Consider the following 18,388-nt stretch of genomic DNA (forward strand, 5'->3'; position numbering starts at 1 on the left):
AATACTTTAAATCCAAGTTTTCTGTCAGAAAAGTAAATCCAGCTAAAGATGTAAGAGTGCAAGATGAAAAATACAGTGCCTTTAAAATATATCACCACATGAGCCCTGAGGACATCTAAATCAATGGTAGTACTGGCAATATGAAAAGCATTCAATAATTCAAGCACTCTGGGCCGTATGTCAGCCTTAACTACAGATGAAAGTTATCTTTCCTTTTTCTACTTGATCACTGGAGCAGGATTCTGGTTAAAATCTCATCTGAAACATTTTCTTCTTTGTAAAACATGACATAGGCCTTGAGTGACTACTGCACAACTAAGCAGCTTAGAAAATAAACAGCAGGTTGATCAAAGGATGCATTGAAAGCAATTTGGTGTCCACAACACGCCTCCTGCGGGCCTCAGACACCCGTCACACTTTGTACTCATTCCCATACTCAGGTGTAAAATGAAGTTTTGAAGACTGGGATTCAGACAACTGGTAAAGCTTCAGTCTCCTCCACTCCCACGGCCTGAGCAAGGCTGCTGTTTCACACAGCCCTGTGCTCCCGTACCTCTGAGGAAAACAGAGACACCTCCAGAAATTCAGAGATGACTGAAAAGTGAGCAGCGAAGGCAGCCAAGCAGGAATTCAAGGTGTCTCCTTTGCTTTTCACAACCGGTGGCCTAACTCTGCGCTGGAGCGCTGGTACTCCAGGCCTGAGGAGACACCTCCCCTCCCGGCTGCACTGCGTGGGCAGCAGCACTGACCCTGCCAGGGACTGGCGCTCCACCTGCACAGCAGCCAGCTCTGGGACCCCGCTTCAGGTCAGTAACACGCAGATCAACCAGCTCCCCTACGCCACACCTCAACAACCAGGCTGTTTCTTCCATTAGGGAAGCAACATCAGCTGTTTTAAAATGCAGTAAGACTTCAATATTTACCTGGTCGAGGTTCAGTTTGCCTTTTTTCTTTACTCACCTGTCTGGTGCTGCACATCACTCTGTTCTTGCACGCTCCCCAGTACTGTGAACACTTGTTAAGAACCATTAGCCTTTTTAACCACTTTAAAATTGAGCATACCTCACCCGAACACCTCATTGAAGGAGAAACAAGCATTTTTATTTGTCTGTAATAAACTTTGAGACCATTTCTGAGAGTCAGCAAATAGCAGGTTAAAGAAAGAAGTATCTAAACTACTTGAAGCTGCTCAGAAGTTTCCTCAGGAAAATAAATTCCAAGTTTGCAATTCATTTGGTTGACAATGTCCTACAAGGCTTGGGTTTGGGCTTTTGTGTTTCAGGACTTTGTTTTTGTTTAGGGTTGGTTGTGGGTGTTTGTTTTGTATTTAGATGAGTGAAGATTCAAACATAGTTTCCTTTGTGTACAGACATGCTGAGTTTAGAACTTTTGGGGTTTATTTTTCTCTAATTTCACATTTTCTCTCAAGAAGTAAACATCCACAGAAACACTCCACTTTTATCCAAATAGAGGTGTAATCTAGTTTTGCCTTGGTTAGCTCCCTTAAATTTCTTTGTCCCATGTGAAGTCAGAGGCTCAAGGCGATTCCTAAAATGGCAACCTAACACCTCTTTTTGCTTCCTTTTACATGCCTCATTGCTGTTGTCCACAGTATAGGTATCTACCTCTTGTCCTTTATTCCCTTAGGACATGTAGTTTTAGCACCTTGCCCAGAAGGAAGGATGACAGTTTATGCACATGAGGTGCCAGCTCTACACCCACAGCAGGACCTGCAGGAACACCAGAGCAGCATGGCAACTGCCCAGTCCCTGCCCTTGAGACGAGAGATTTTACACCATGACAGGTAACTTTAAAGTTTACCTAAACCCTCAAGTGTTAAAAAAGAAAAACCCCTTAAATGATACAAGTTATTGCATTTAATCCTTTTGGGGGAAGTGGGGAATGATTTTGTGATTAAGGACCTACTGTGGGGCTCAAGAGAATTAGTTCAATTCCAGGCTCTGAAACAAGCTTCCAGGTTCCCCTGGGAAAGCCTAGGCAATCTCCTCTCTCACATGGACACCAGCAGGGTAATTTATAAGTGCATGCAGCCCTCAGACAGCATAGTAGCAACAGCCAAATAAATGCTTAGGTAGGAGTTAGGTGGGCTGCAATCATTTTGAAGACTGGTTAGCTATCAAGAAGGCACTACCATTACACTATCACTTACCACAGAACTTAATGGTTTATAAAAAACAGATATTTGAGGGAATCTTGAAAAATAATAATTTATATTACTTAGTCTTGGGCTCACAGCTAGTTCCTAATTGTTTTAGGTAATGCCTTGAATGAATGAAAAAACTGCAAGATAAAACTAAGTTGGCAGGCCTTGCAGAAAGACACTTAGTTCTCAAGCACAGGACTATTTTCCACAGTTTGCACTGCAGGGGAATTTTGCTTAAGATCTATAGTTGGTATTGTTTCTTGGCAAAATTAAATTTATGAATTGATTTAATTCATAGAATGAACAAATTCAATAATGAAAACTCATCTGGCAACAGTTATGACAGAGCAAATCAAGAAGCAGAAAATCTTAACACTGAAGTCACTGTGTAAGCTTCTAGATAGCAAAGTGCTCCACTACACAATCCACAGCAAAAGGATTAGGCAGCCTGTCTTGCAAAAAGAACAGTAAGATTGAATTACTCTGATATACTGATAAGCCCACATATTAGTCACAACAGTTCTTTGCTATTCAGTGCCAGCTGACATTTTCCCCTACAGCTACAAAAAGCAGCTGTCATACACCCATATCAGAAATATATAAAATAAGAACAACTTCCCATTTTTAAAGACACTGCGATCACTTTAAATCTGACTCCTTTCTGAAAGAGTATTGTGCCTATTATGGTTGCAAGTAATACCTACAATGTATTTAATGCATTGCAGAAGTTACTGAAAATAACTTATGTGCTTCATATACATCTAAACTATTTTCTTTAAGTAATTACCTCTTCCAGAAGATGGAAAAATCCAAAGTTTCAAGATCAGTGTTTCTGGCATTGTTTCTTTATGTTCTATCCATAAGCAATAATTTAAGTATTTTTGCAGAGCAGCTACCATTTATTTTGCACATATTAAATCCAAGTAGACTTAATATTTCAGTAGAATGGCTGTTAAATTTTTTAAATCTGATATTTGATTGGCTTGTATGTAACTACAGATTAAGGTGGTTCTTCACACTAATTTACTTGATTGCTTTTCTAACTACAAGTATTTCAATATTTTCCTTATTTTTTTCCACTGTTAAAATTGCAAGTTAATGGAAGTGTAAACAGTTGAAAATAGAAAAAACCCAATCGCAAGCAAATTCAATATTCAAGACACCAATATAAAACTGTTTCAAAGCTGTTAGTTAGGCAAGCGAGTAACACCAACAGTTCTGGTTGAGGCTAAAGTCAGTCCTTTCACCTTCATCTCCCTGTAAGGTAAAATGCAGAACAAACTGATGGTCTTTCCATAAATTTAAAGAAATTCCATCCATCCCATCCAACATGCACTGAAACCCAGGTCTGACCAGACCTACCCATTCTAACTTGAATAGTCAGATGAAGTTCAGCCACAAAGTGAAACTGGTGACAACTGTGTAAAACAGGTAGCTTTATTTTGACTGTTTACCAGCTTTTAGTTTAATATTACAAGAGTACAACAGTGACATTCATGAACATTTAATTAGAAAAGCCTTCTTAAACTTCCCAGAAGTTCTCACAGGCTGGAGTGTGACAGAAGGTGCAGTGCATGCGTGGTTACAGGACTTCTACTATTGCCAACTGTGTCAGCAGTGTCTTCTTAGTTAAGCTCCCCATTGGTGCTGTACTGGTTTAACATGAATAGCTGTGACAAAAACAAAACAAATACTGTAAGACAGTTGTTTCTGTATCTGGTCACCCTCTCCACATTTACTTACATCTAAAAGTCACTTCCCCTCTTCCATCACTGAAAGGTCAATTGCCATCTCAATTTTTCATTTTACTGTATTAAACCTAATGATTGCTATAAACCTTTGATTGTTCCATATCCTCAAATAGGTAATCTAACACTTAAATTCTCACTTCAATGCAAAATATAGTCTAATATCCTATTCCTTTTAAGTATCCTGCATACCTGATCAGGTTTCAGGCAAGGGCTCACTGCAAAGCTAACATACTCCTCCAGCTGATACTGTACTGCAGAGCTTGTTAAAATGAAAAGGTACATCCTGTCCTAATGTCTGATGCAGAACCACGTATACTCATTTTACCACTGATGACTGCACATCTCACCAATTTTTGTTCCTGTCCAAGCAATGTTTCAATATGAATTGGCCGCACACTTCCTCACATCCAACCTAAATCATCTTTACTGCAAATGAAAGTAATTACTGCTTATTCTATCTACAATGAACATAGAGAAAGTTATCTCTTCTTTATAGCCTCAAAAGAATGCACTCATGCCAAGAGGAAGAGCTTTCAGAAAAACACACGATTCCTCCAATAATCTTTTATAGTTCTGATAACACCATTCAGATTATGTCAGCTCACAGCTACTGCGCACTCTCCAATAACTCCATAGCCCCTGCATGCCTAATAAGCAGTAAAAACATCCACTTTCATTTCACAACAGAAAATCACATCGGTATATTATATTTTATATGTCTATAAAATAGAGGTATGGCAAATTACACATTTAACCATCATGGTTGGTTATTACTGCAATTCCTACCAAGGAGGAAAACCTTCATTCCTTAAAAAGACTGAATAATACACTCAGAGCAACAACCAGCTTGCCTTGCAATCAAATCAATGTGATATGTCACTCGTTTGCTCCTCTCTAAGCACTGGCTTTCTACTGCTAACAAGCTCAAGCTAACTATAAGCCCCTTCCCTCCTCTCCCTCCCCTTGTGTTAGAGCAGAGGTTTTGGAGCAGCCATGGTCACAACAGCCAAATTATTGACCAATACCAAGAAGCTCCCAAGTACAGAAGGCAGCTCTGACAGCCACTGTAGCTACATCACCAGAAACCATTACCTGCAAGAGATATCAGTCACCATGGGTCTAATCCTCTTTTAAGTTAGTGGAGAAAATTGTTTTCAGTGTCTTGGTTTCCTTCTCCCACACCATCTACAACAGCAAAGGCAAAGCCCTACAGAAAAGCTAGCTAGCCTTTGTACAAGCCAGAAGGTGTTTCCTTCAAGGTCCACAACTGTGCGAGCAGTGCACATGTCTGCTTAGCTGGAGTCATTAAGTACTTCTTTTAAACTGATTGTGATCTACCTTTTCAAATCTACTCTCAGTGACCAATGGGGATCCAGAAAATTATTTTTTCCCCAACCTGGAAGAGTTTAAAATCAGAACTTCAAACTCAAATAGTGATGTAAGAAAATTAGTTATTTCTAGTTTAGCTTTCATTTGTTTCTCCCGTTGTCTTAGAAGTCAGGCCTTTTTTCCCTCTCCCAATAAGAGATATTTGAATCAGGAAGTATGCATTATTTTTGTTTTACATTTACAGCAGTATCTGATTTTTTCTACCTTTTAAAAACTCTAAATACTCTAATTATAAAATACATTATTGTATTTCTATTGTGAATAATGTTTCATTTTGCTTGGATGACAACAGTAACAACCACACAGGCATCTATGTGTCAAGTACCCTAGTTATTATGAAAAAGCCAAAGAGACCCACTGAACTTGTATGCTTTAGAAAGCAGTATTAAATATTTCAGTATTGAAACAGTAACCTTTGGGCTGAGACTGGCTTAAAGATGGCCATTGTTTTAATTATTTAACTGAAATAAATATCTCCAGCTAGAATAGATGTATGGTTGTCAGCATCGTGAAGGTTTTAACTGGAAGTGATGTACAGTTATTAAAGCAAACAGCTACAGAGTTTTGCCACTCTCACCTGGCACTGGCAAGAGGCCAGGTGTCCCTCCAAGCAGTGGCCATTTCACAGGTTGATGTCAAGAATATCCCAGAAGTCCAAATCATTTATAGCAGGTGCTAAAAGAAGAGGTGGAAGACTAGCCTTCGCATCTGACAGTCCTGTTTGGAAATGGGTTTTGGTTTTTATTGTCAACTGTTTTAAAACAGTAAAATCTGCTCTTAACTGTGAGGGTCTAAACACCAGGCTTAAGAAATGCCAGTTGCCTGCCTCAGAACAGGTATAGAAGTAAGCATTGCAGACAAAGCAGTGACGCCACACACTAACAGCTACAAATGCCTTAGCCTTTATCATTCATAGTGCCCCTACTTGAAAAGACATACAGCCACTGAGCTACAAGTATAACCTTCCTGTACATATTTAACACAGCATACTGACCTGCTGCGTTACTCATCTTAGCATGAGCACACCACAAAGTCAAACTCTCCCTAAAAGTAATGTTAGCCTGCACACACAAGTTAAAACACAAGCTGACAAATTAAGTACAATTGCTGTGGAAAGTTAAAGCCAGATTTTCTCAGTGATTTTGTCATGACAAACATTAGATGGCATCTGAGGCTGGTTCTAAGAAGGATTTAATCCATGACTATAATGTAGGTCACTAGTTTTGATACAGTTTGTCTCTAGTATTCATTCCAAGGAATAAGACTCAGCACTAACATCAATAGCTGTCAAGAGCATACATGTGGTTTTTTTACACTACCATTTAATAAAAGAAAATAATCCAATTAAGCAGATGTCACAAAATTTTTTGCTGACTTCCTTATTTCAATCATTAAAGCAGTACTTAATTCACAACAAGGCACCATACTCTAATCCTGTGCATCCAGAAATATTCATGTTTAAAACCTGAACCGCCCTCACCGTTTCTGCTGCCCTTTTGGTTTTCAATGAGCTTCAGTAACTCAAAAGAATTGCAACCAACTTGGTAACTAAAAAAGAAAGCTTTATAGAATGGGAAAAGTTCACAATAGGGGAGGAAAAAGCCTTTCTAAAATAGCCAGGTGTTCACCTCAACCCATACCAACTTCAAACAGATGCAAGGACAGTAGCTGAATCTGATTTCAGACTAAGGACATGAAAGATGAGCTTTATATTCTTATGCTTTTATAATGGTAGAACGAATTCATTTTTAGATACAGAACAGTATACTCCCCTACTCTCCTATTCTTTCACATAAAGTTTGCTCTGAAAATAGCACAGCTGAGTTCCAGTCTTTCAACTATTATTTGATCACTGCCAAATATTTGCAAGTTCATATTTTTCTGCATCCCACCCATCTACTTGATTGCAGTTCACGTAGTATCTACTATGTTTTGTTCTACTTTTATGAGTAAATGTACTGTGGCAAGTGATCAAGTCAATCATGAAATCAGGATGAATTGCTTTGAAATACAAACCTGAAAATAGCATTAAAAGAGCCCCTGACAGTCTATCACCCAAATGAAGGTTTAACCTGAGGAAGAGGTGACTGGCTGAAGACAGTAAACCTGCTTGGCAGCAGAAGAGGTGGAGTTTTACTTGAGGTATGGGTGGCAATGCTTGTACATGGCCTTGCATCCTCATGACACATTGTGTCTTGAACTTCAGTTGAAGTATCAGTTCATTCAACAAGGCTTAGTCTAAATGAAGAAAAGCGGTAAGCAATTCTTCACAAGACATTAAGAGCACAAGTAGAAGCCTGCAAGAATCTCACTATCCCCTTATCACAACAGGATCCAAGTATTTTCTGTAGAGTAGCTCTTAAGATCAAAACAGCACCGATATTCCAAGTCTATAACATATATGTGGCTGGCTGTTTCTTTTGGAGATGCTTTGCTAGATTTTAAACTTTAATTGAAATAGGTTTATACGCTGTTACATTACTGAATGGATATTGCTAACTTAATGCATGTATGTTCACAGTGTTATTAAAACTTAAATACTCAACAGCATTAGGAGATGATCAAATATTCACTTTGCAACCAAAACCTGTGAGAGCAATTGCTCATTAAGGAACTTGTGTATATGTCCTTATAACACATCCAGTTCTGTGAAGAATATATGCACCCTACCTCAGGATGCACATGCCCATTAATACACACTGACATTTTATACATGAATTTTTGATCTTCAATGCCTATCATTTATTTACAGATTATGTGGAATGTACCAAGCTTATATCAGATTTAAAAGGATTCTTGAAGTTCTGTTTCAGTGGGAAAAATATTAATACCTTCAATCATATCTCTTCTGCTCTTTGCATAGTCACTGAGTTCAACCCCACTCAATCCAAGTATTTCCCCACACTTCACAGAAATGTGTCTAATGCTCAGAGACACACTGTACATCTCACAGCTCCCGTGCCAGGCAGTCATCCAGCAGATCAGCTGCCTTGTGTGAAACCCTGGTATGCTCCTGTTGCTCATGCTCAGCAAATATATTCCCAAAAGCTTTAACTACGCAAGCCAATGCATCTGACAGGCATGCTATGACGCACTACAGAGAAGAAATAGCTGGCTTTATCAAGCTTGTGTTTTCATCTACTTCACACATTTACAAAAAGATAGAATATAACTGTCAAGTCTGTGCAATATAACTGAGTGATATTTTTAAAGCCTTCGGTTCAGTATTGATACAGCTCTCCTGTAGCTGCAAAGGTCAGTTTTGTTTTAGCACCAGTATATGAACTTCATTGGAAATATAAATGAAAAGTTGTAATTTCTGCTTCCCATTGTCAAGACAATATTGGTCATTCATGATCTAAAGCTAAAACTGAGATAAAGATTCCCAATTCCATACAAAGACTTTTACAGACATCTATACCTGAAATAGGATTAGTACAGATTTTTTTTCTTAATTTCAGAATACTTTTTGCCTAACTAGAGAACTGGGCAGTTACTTTCCCTCCAGGAAAAAGCACCTTTTTACTATTGTTTTCTTGATATAAGAAAAGAAAAACTTGTAAATTTACAATAAAATCTGAAAGATACTGATAAAAACTTTAAGAAGGATTTTATTGATTCATTTACATCGAATCAATGCAAATGAAGTTACTTAAAATTTCTATATAACTTCCTATCATTAATTATATCTGACAGTTTGTTGCATGCATTTTATGACATTTAAGGAGCAGCAATTGAGGACAGATGTTTAATCACTCCATGTATTATGATTTATTATAAATTCATGTAACTATTTCAAAGATGTCTCATTTTAACTAGGTCAAATTTTGTTACCAAGTGCAAAAGTTGAGCATTTAAAATTTTAATGGGTTGAGAGAAATTCAAGCCATGGTTCTGAATGGGGACTATTTTAAGTGACATCTCTCAAACAAGCTATTGTTTTGACAGAATAATGAAGCATGATTACAGTGCAAGAAGAAAGTGTTACATCAGGCTGTTCAAGAATACAAAGACAATTTTTAGCTTCTTGAGTGCATGTGCAAGATCTGACTTAAGGTGTATTATTAAAGCAACATACTTGGTCTTAAAACATCTGAAAACAAATTGATTTGTCAGCTTCAACTATTTCAATTGTTTCAAAAAAATCAGAAGTCAATTTACAACCTGCTCTGATTATCCCACACAATCATTGCATTTCACACTTATTAACCAACCCAGCTGCAGCAGCTGTAGTTTTTCCTATCTGAATTTCAAGTCTTTCTACTACTGACTAAACATTTCAATAGAGCACTAAACCATGATAGTGGCAGAGAATTTCCAGCTCACATTTGAGGAGATTATGTACCACTACACTTCTGCAACACTCCACGAACAGAAACAGAAAAATCTCTCATGTATTCCCAGAGAACCAGAAGGGGATATGTCAAATACAGAGATCAGTGAGGAGGAAGGGAATTAATATTGCATTTACAGCACCAGAATCCAACACAAAAAGCAACTACCATAGCTTAAAATAGTTTTGTTGATTCTGTTATTAGAAGACATGTGAAGGCAGAATATATGGTCCATTTCCTGTAAGTTTCAAATGGATTAAATACATAGGAAAGTTATGCCAATAACAAATTTGGTATAAAACACTCTGCTATGAGGAGGGAGAGAGAAATGAAAGTTAGAATATCAAAGCAGCAGTAAGTAATTCAAAGGAGCTACAGTTTAGATTTCCAGTTTTCTAGACAGTCCTCTTACAAGAACTGATTTGTGTATTTGAGTTGTTAAGATCTCCATATTCAACTAACTTTTCCAGGATTAGACACACACTTGTGACAAAAGTTTGGTCTTCTGTTTAACAGAATGTTACTCAGAATTCATTTCTTCTCAAAGTATTCTTCTAGTTTTGATTCAAGTACTAAGAACTAGAGACTAGACAAAATAAAGTTCTGTGTACTTTAAAGAGCACCTAACTTTCTGTGCACCATGGTGGCCTTTAAAAGAAAAAAGAGAAGTTATGATTGGGTTAAGATCAGACTTAAATCTCAAGTAAATTTTTAAGAACCTAGACAGGTCCCTCTCATGGCTCTCATACTGCAAAGCCTGAGAGATGCATAAGAAATTTTAAGATGAACTAGAAGTAGTAGGAAGATTCAGAAACATAGACGTGATCTTCAAACATTATCTACATATTTGCAGCGTCACATTTCTGAATGTGTTACACTTACCTATGTAATTACCACCTCTGTAATAGAATTAGCTGAAAAAATCTTAATAGCAGCCTACTTTTTCTCCTTGCTGATGGCAACAATGACAGTCAGAAGGCATCTCATTCTTTCTGCATCTGTTGGTAACACTGCAGGTATAGCTTCTCTCTACAATCACCCTGGTGCAGTCATCTGCAACCAAGTGAAAAAAATCAATTAAGCAACAGCACAAACTGCAAAACTATATTAGAACATAACCAAGTCTTCACTATTTCATTTAACAATACCATCAAAATTGATAAAAATAGTTCATTGAAGCAAGGTGGGTTTATTCCTTTTCTTTTTCCCTGAAGAAGTTTGTTACAGACATGCAAGAAGGCATAAGAAGCATGGTTAAACTTGGCTGCAGATATCTCAGAATTAATCTGCTGAGAACAGCCCATTCATCTATTCCAAGCCACAGAGGATTACTTTTGTCCCATCCTCTCCTGCACTTTCTTTCATTTTGATGCTGAGACTCAAAATCTCACTGCAAGGGAAGGCAGTGAGACTAGGAAAACCCACCAAACTGCTTGGTTTTTGCTATAGCCAGACACTAGGAGCTAAACAAACATTTTTCAGCTGTGTTACAGAACACCTTCCCTAAATACTTTAAGAGCCACATTGAAAAGATACTTACACTGGACACACCAACATAGAAGTCACCAGAAATAAGCTTGCTTATCTCCAACATATAGCCACCTTACAATTTTTTTGGATCTGCAAAATACACACACAGTTCTTCTTCACAGGATGTTCTACACTCCCTAAGTAACTCAAGACATTTTTGTGGGTAAATATTCATTTTCCTCTCTTGAGCCGAGTGTAGCATGTTCACATTGCTAAGTCTCAAACACAAAAATCTTCTAGCTCCTAGTTCCCTGTCACATATCACATCTCACAGCTCCACCCCAAATAAGTGGACACGCATGAGCTAGAGCCCTGAGAAGTAAGCCCTACTGTCACAACCTGCTCTACAGCCTCAGTGCCAGATAAACCCACCAACTACCAGAAAAGATAATACTATAAGCAAATTTTTGGAGGGACACTGAGGGATATTATAAACTTGTCTATCAACTAGAGATGACAGTGCGTGCTCTAAGAAAGAACAGGAGCTAGTTAAAATTCTTACCTTTTTAGTAGTACCGGTATCTCACACTAATCTTCTTTCCCTGTCAAATGCTTATTTGCTGTCCAAATAGCTCCTCAAAGCTACAGAGAGAAAATATTTTGAATGCACTCTTCTCCAAGTTAAAATAAAAAGCCAGTTCATGCATATAGGCCTGGCACAAAGCTTTAACCCCAGACTTTAAATAATCTAGCCTTCTTTAGAAGGCTACCTTCTTCACCATTGAAACTTTCTTTTAGCTTACCAATTCAAAGACTTAATCAAAATGAGAACATTTAAAACAACCAGCAAAATCATTAGCCACACTTCAAGAAAGCATTTTGGCAAGAGAGATTACTCCAACATACCACCTACAGACACCTGTGGACTACCCAGTTAAATTGCTAAATAAAGTATATATCTTAGTAAGGTCCTTTTGCTCTTGAAATGAAAGTATCCTACTTTGAAAACCACTCCATATTTTGGATTGTAAGCACTTGCAAGATCTTTGGTAAACAGACAAGACAGAATGGGTGAAATAAGGTTTAGATTACATCCCTGTTTTTTATATCCATGTATTTTATTACTATTCTATGGATCAGAAAATAATCAGTAGTAATTGGTAGTTATTTGTTGTAACTATTTGTAATAGTAAAATATGGACAGGTTCATATGGTTCATTTCATATGGTTCTTACATTTAAATTTAAATTTTGAGTAACAATTTAAGCCAAGAAAACCCATAGATATGAAGTATTTTCTTTTGATTTTACATCACAGGTGAGAGATTAAGTTGCAAATAGAAGGCCAACCTGTTAAAATTAGGCCAAACAAGTTAGTTTTGTGTTCAGTACAGTGATATTTCTTCCTGTCAAACTGTGCATCTCATTCTTTTAAATAATCCCCAGCAGTTCATTAAAAAGCCTCACTTATCTTCCTACAAGAGTCACTATATCAAAGGTTCTTAAATGACCACATCACCTAACCCCATTGCAACATTTTCCTGAACTGTGTTAATAACAAATAACATGAAATTTTCTTAACCATAGCTTGAGCTAAGTTAGACATTAAAACTTTTGAGAACTTTCCTTCAAGCTTATTTTTAGAAGTATAAACCAGGAAAATCAAAAAGATAGAAAACAGCCATTTTCAGGCAATTTGATTATGCACTCAGCATCTTCTCTATAGCTAGATTTAATTTCTAGTGGAGAGTAAGTTTCCCTTACCACTAATAGAAAGAAGAATTACTTAAGGAAAAAGGTAACTAATTACAAAATCCTCCAAAATTGCAGGATGACTCCAGAACAGATAAAATATGCACTCTGAAAAATAGGAGAAAAGTCTTGTTTGCTCTTGAAACAGAGAATATAGGACAACATCAACTTTTCAAAAAATAAGTATCTAGAATCAAGCCTGTACACCTTAACAGCTGTCAATTCAAAGCATTACAAGAACATCCACTCTTTTTGCCACAGACTTAAACCCAGTAGCCAGGTACCCATGACAGTGCTTTGAAATTCAATCTCTGAACAGCAGAGTCTAGAATTTGGTATGCTTTAAGGCATCAGGTATTTTTATGTATTTATATTACCAGATGATTATTAAAATTAATATATATTCCAGGTACAGCATTACAAATATTTTTCTGTTAAACACATAGGATGTTCAAAGCCTTAGAATAATTTCTATTTATGTACTGAAAGTTTCTTACCTATTTAGAGCTTCAAAGTCCTTTGAATAATCATCTTGGGAAGGATGACTTCTGACATAATTCGTAAGGATTTATTCTGAAAGAGGTAAGAATATGAGGTTAGGCGTATATTGCCAGAAAAGTCTTTTAAAAGCTAGAATAATCCAAAGTGTTAAACAATGATAAAATAAGCTCATTTAATAGATTTTCACATTTGTTTTTTTAAAGAGTGTCATTGTATCAAATAAAAGCAATGTACTATTTCTCCTTCACTACTCTCATTAACAAACTAGGGAGATGTGAAAAGGTCATGTTTCCTTGTTTGGTTTGCTAACCTACCTAATGCCTTAAGATACAGCAGCACAGTCAGCTCCTCCTGACATTGTTTAAAGAAAGCCTAAAAGAGTACACTGACATCACAACAATCATCACAAAAATTTGCAATCACAGTGGGACATTTTAAGCCGAGATTTCTGCTTACACAAGATCCTTCTAAAGCTTTTGCTTCATCCATTTTCCCTTGAGTAAAGGGGTACTGAACAGTTTATAGTAGGAATAGAAGTGCTTTCGTTAAGCATCAGCAACCTAAAGGATCTAAGTATCTTACATTAATATTGTGTTTATTTGCTTCCCATAATAAGATGGGGCACTTATACATCACTTACATTCTCAATTAAGCATGTTTTTCAATTACAGTATTGAATATAGACTTTACTGAAAAGCTACATGTGAACTTGCCATAAGACAAACTTGTACATACTTCTTTCTTTGGCCTTTACCAAGAGATGTCTTTCATGAGTACAGATTTGTTAGGAAAGAAGTCAGTTTTATCTTCCCCTCCCTTTTTTTTTTATTTCTAGTGCAGTGGTTCTAAGGATTCTCCAAAAGAGAGCTCAGATATGTTGTGCTTTATTTGTACTAATTGCTGGACTTCCCAAAGATCCTATGTTCTAAGACAAGAGACAAAGGACAGTGCAGAGGAAGATTATCTAATGCACATACTAAAATAAACAAACATATGATAGCCCTAGGGATGTTTTTTAAAGGTAGTGATAAACTGAGGACAAATAATTAAGGACAAAGAATCCATTTAGCTTCTGTATTTGATCTAGAAACATTGTTTTTTCCCCCCCTCAAAAGATAATTAACCAAAAACCTCAAGAGAAATTATCTCCCACTTCTCTGGTATAACTACAATACTATGCAGAGAAAAGCAAGGGAAGTTCACATAACAGAGGGATCATCATGTTATTTCAGAACATGCTCTTTTGGAAGCAGGTATGGGATGGAGCAATGCAAGAGAAAGACATATCCAGACTTGCAGGCTTGATGTTGTTTTGTTTTTTATAAGGACTACTTATGCTTGGAAGGAATCGCTGTTTTGCAGAAGTAGTATCAAGCATTAAGAGTACAGGACAAGCAGAGAGCTGAATGCAAACAACCCTCAAAGCCCCCGCTGTGAATGGGATCTCAAACTGAACAAAAAAAATGACCCAAAGCATAGTTGGAAACAAGAAGAAATACAGTATATACTGGCAAGCCAACAGGGTATATGGCTCATCATTTCAAAAGCCAAACTTCCTTCTCCCATGTCTAGCACAAAGCAGACTGAGCAGAAGAGTTCAAGCAAGTGATCAGATGCTGACCTTCAGGAAACCATCAGCCATATGAATGTAGCTGTAACAGCACCACAACCTGTCCTCCTGCACTCTGCATCCATCACAGCTGGTATTAACACCTGCAGGCTACATTAGTCAGTCATGGCAGCTGCCAGCCAGGGAAGGAGATGGGGACACAGCCATGGGGAATGACCAGGCAGATAGCAACAGTGGCCTCACCACCTCTGTCTACCCACAGTAAGGATGTGACACTGCTATATCCAAAAGGAAAGAAACAAATTCAGCTTTCAGTCATGGGTTCTCTACATTGTTAAGAGCAGTTTGGTTTTCCTATGAGCCTTTATTATTATTATGGTGTAATACCTTTGCCATAAATCTAAGATTTTCAAATAAAATATCCTTGCTCTAAACACATAACTTTCAACCTGAAAGTCAATAAAAGAAAACAACTGTGTCACTCAATATTATCACATGAGGAAACACATTTGAAGAACTAAGGTACTCCCCTCAAAACAAAGAAAAAGCAGATGAAAACATCTCTTAGCTTTTTAGAAAACCAAACAAAGTGTGGGAGAATATGAGGAATAAGAGAAGATGCTGAGAAGACACTACTTGGGAATTAAATAGGAAGGACTAGGAACTGGAAAAGTTGAATAAATACACTATTCAAGACTGAACAAGAATCCTATCATAATACAAAAAATGGTAAAAAAGTGAACAAGAAGTTGCTGAGGGCATTTTGCTTAATTTGATATTACATGCCTAATATCCAAAGATTCACTTTTTTCATATACTGCTTCATAGCAACATTTCTGCTACATATTAATCACTTCAGAAGGCATGCAGTCTACCTGGATCTGTGCCTGGGCTGAAAGTCAAGAAAGTTTGGAGATTAAATAATATCAAAGACAAACAGCAAAGAACAGTCACTACAGACTAATAAAACACTGTGCTAATCAGAGCACAGAACTTGCACAACATTCTTTTAGGCTACCTTATAATGTGTTAAGAGGAACAATAAACTAAAAAAAGGAATTAAGTTATCTTGGATATAAGAAGCCTGTCTTCTGAAGTGCTAGAAGGAATAAGAGGGAGAGTTTTACTACTCCTAAGTACACAACAGCACACAAAAGCCTCACTCCAGTTGCAGAAAAGAACAGAGGAAGACAAGCTAACTTTACCAACTACTGAAATTAAAACCATTTTTAGCATCTCAAGTCATAACTTATCATATTCAGTGTGGCAGAACAAGCATCAAACTACAATTCTAAGAACTGAAAATGAATCTTCTATTACATCAAGACACACAAAGTTGTATATTTCTACACTATGCATACATTGTGTAGAGATGATCCTGTGGGTTTTGCACAGATGCCCAACAAAAGGCTCTCTTTTCTACTGAAGATGCTGCTCTTTGATAGAGCTTGTCTTTCAGGATGAACTTTGAAATGTTTTCTATAGGCCTGCTACAGAAAATGTAATGAGAGAAAAAAATTTCTGATCAGAATTTTTGTTGTCTAAACGAAGAAGTCCTGAATACAGATCTCCTTACACAAACCCCTCAGTAGTTCTGTGGATAAGTAACACTTCCCAGGGAAAATGAGATGGAATGAAAAAAGGACAGTTTCTTGATAAGATTTTAAGCTTCCAAAATCTACTTAGAAAAGGAATATAAGCATGTAAACACTGTCCTCGTATCACTAAATATCAGTTAGGATAATAAACTTCAAACTTAGAAGGTAGTTACTACAATAAACTGATTTATGAAAATACAGGATTAATAAGTTCAAAAAGACTGAATTTTTAACAGCCTTAGACATTAACACACTATCTCTGAAGTAACATGTTGCCTCAAGAGGGAGGGACTGTTTAGGGGAAGACAAGCAGAAGGGATTATGTAGAGGAAAACATGCAGGAGAAGGCTGGACATGCAATCAAACTAAGAAACAAGTGACCCATCCCAATTATCTCTGATAGCAGATGCTGCAAACAGATGCTCTCACATTATGCTCAATGTACAACTGTGAGAACTAGAAACAGATACTAAAGATGCTGAACTCAAAAAGATGCATCCCTTGCACCTCAAAAAGAGATATTTGAGATATCATTCTAGGCTGACAAAGCATATTTCTTCCAGTCATCTCTGCAGTATGAAGCAATCCAAATGTACAGTAGGCCTTTTTGCTTAAGCTGTTAAATTTAAGGCTTCACAGGTGTTGGTATAAAGAGATATCAAGGATTATTAACAGATGCAATAACCCTAAGAATCAGTTCATTTGAGTCATAGTTGTAGTATGACAGTTATACTGTCTTGTCTCATTTACCTCAGCTAGTCTCCAAGTCAACAGAATTGCCCAGAAGACATTAAAAGCTACTCAGAAAAACAAAAAAAATCAGGGAAATAAAAGCATTGAAGAAGTTTTATATTACAAACAATAAAGGAATTACAACTTACCTAACTATTGCAAGGGTTATTGCTCTCAATTTTTTTCCTGATGTAGGTTCAGCTTGTAAGTGCCACAAATCTTGAAAGCTTGAATAAAAACCAGCTTTAAGGTATCTGTACCTGTTCAGAAGTAAATCTAATAGCTGGAGCAAGATAAAAGAGATCAGCACATCAACAAACTTACAGAAATAGAAATAGCCTAGTGCAAATTACTTTCTGATACTTTCAGGATGCTAGAAATCTCCAAAGGCTATCCACAGCACTCCACTTTCAGAGTAGCATCTAACTTCTTGGGGTCTGATGAATTTAAGGTTCTACCAACTGCAAGAGTAGAGTTGTAGTAAGGAAGAAAACATCTACTTCCCAGACCCCAGTCTTTTGATTCAGTGGACTATTCTAGTGCTAACACCGGCTGTAGTCTTCCAGTGGGACACTTACCACCTGTAAACCCCCGACCTTTAAGCACTGCTCTCGGGCACTCGCCGTTCGGGATGTCGCCGCCCCCTCGGCGATGCTTGCAGCCCAAGCGCAGCCGGGACGAGCGGGGCCCGCTCAGGCGGTACGGCAGAGGCCCCCCGCACGCCGCTGGTGCTGCCCCCACCTAGAGGCCACCCCTCCGGTGCCACACCGCTCCCCGCCAGCGGGCGGAGGCACAGCCGCCCGGGGCCGCCACCGCTTCAGGAAAACCCGCTCCTAAAAGGAGCCGGGGCGGGGCGGGAAGAGCGACGTGCAGGGACACCTTGCACCCCTTCTACCACCGGGAAGCCGCCCTAGGAGGGCCCAGGCACCACTAGGTTTATGAGCCTCGCATCCTGAGGGGACTAAAACTCCGCAAAGCCCCCAGAACTTCCCGCCAGGCGCTACCGCGTCTGCCCACACTCATGGCCGCCCCGCCAGCAATGGCCGCTCCCAGCTCCGCACCGCGCCGCCGCCGCCCTCAAATAGCTGGGGGCCACGCCTGAGCCACGCCCCTTCCCTCTCCATAGCC

The 18,388-nt window shown here is 38.1% G+C and overlaps 1 long non-coding RNA gene across 1 annotated transcript; it reads right to left on the reverse strand.

Moving 5' to 3' along the window:
* Positions 1–3,696: 3,696 nt before the first annotated feature.
* Positions 3,697–18,271, reverse strand: LOC142603674 (uncharacterized). The gene is made up of 6 exons (XR_012837562.1): positions 17,723–18,271; positions 13,357–13,432; positions 11,179–11,305; positions 10,521–10,691; positions 7,321–7,542; positions 3,697–3,834 (listed from the first exon to the last, which is right to left on the reverse strand). It is a non-coding gene; the product is annotated as an uncharacterized LOC142603674 (long non-coding RNA).
* Between the last annotated feature and the right edge of the window lie 117 nt (positions 18,272–18,388).

Source organism: Balearica regulorum, chromosome 13, assembly GCF_011004875.1.
Source record: "Balearica regulorum gibbericeps isolate bBalReg1 chromosome 13, bBalReg1.pri, whole genome shotgun sequence".
Taxonomy (NCBI): Eukaryota; Metazoa; Chordata; class Aves; order Gruiformes; family Gruidae; genus Balearica; species Balearica regulorum.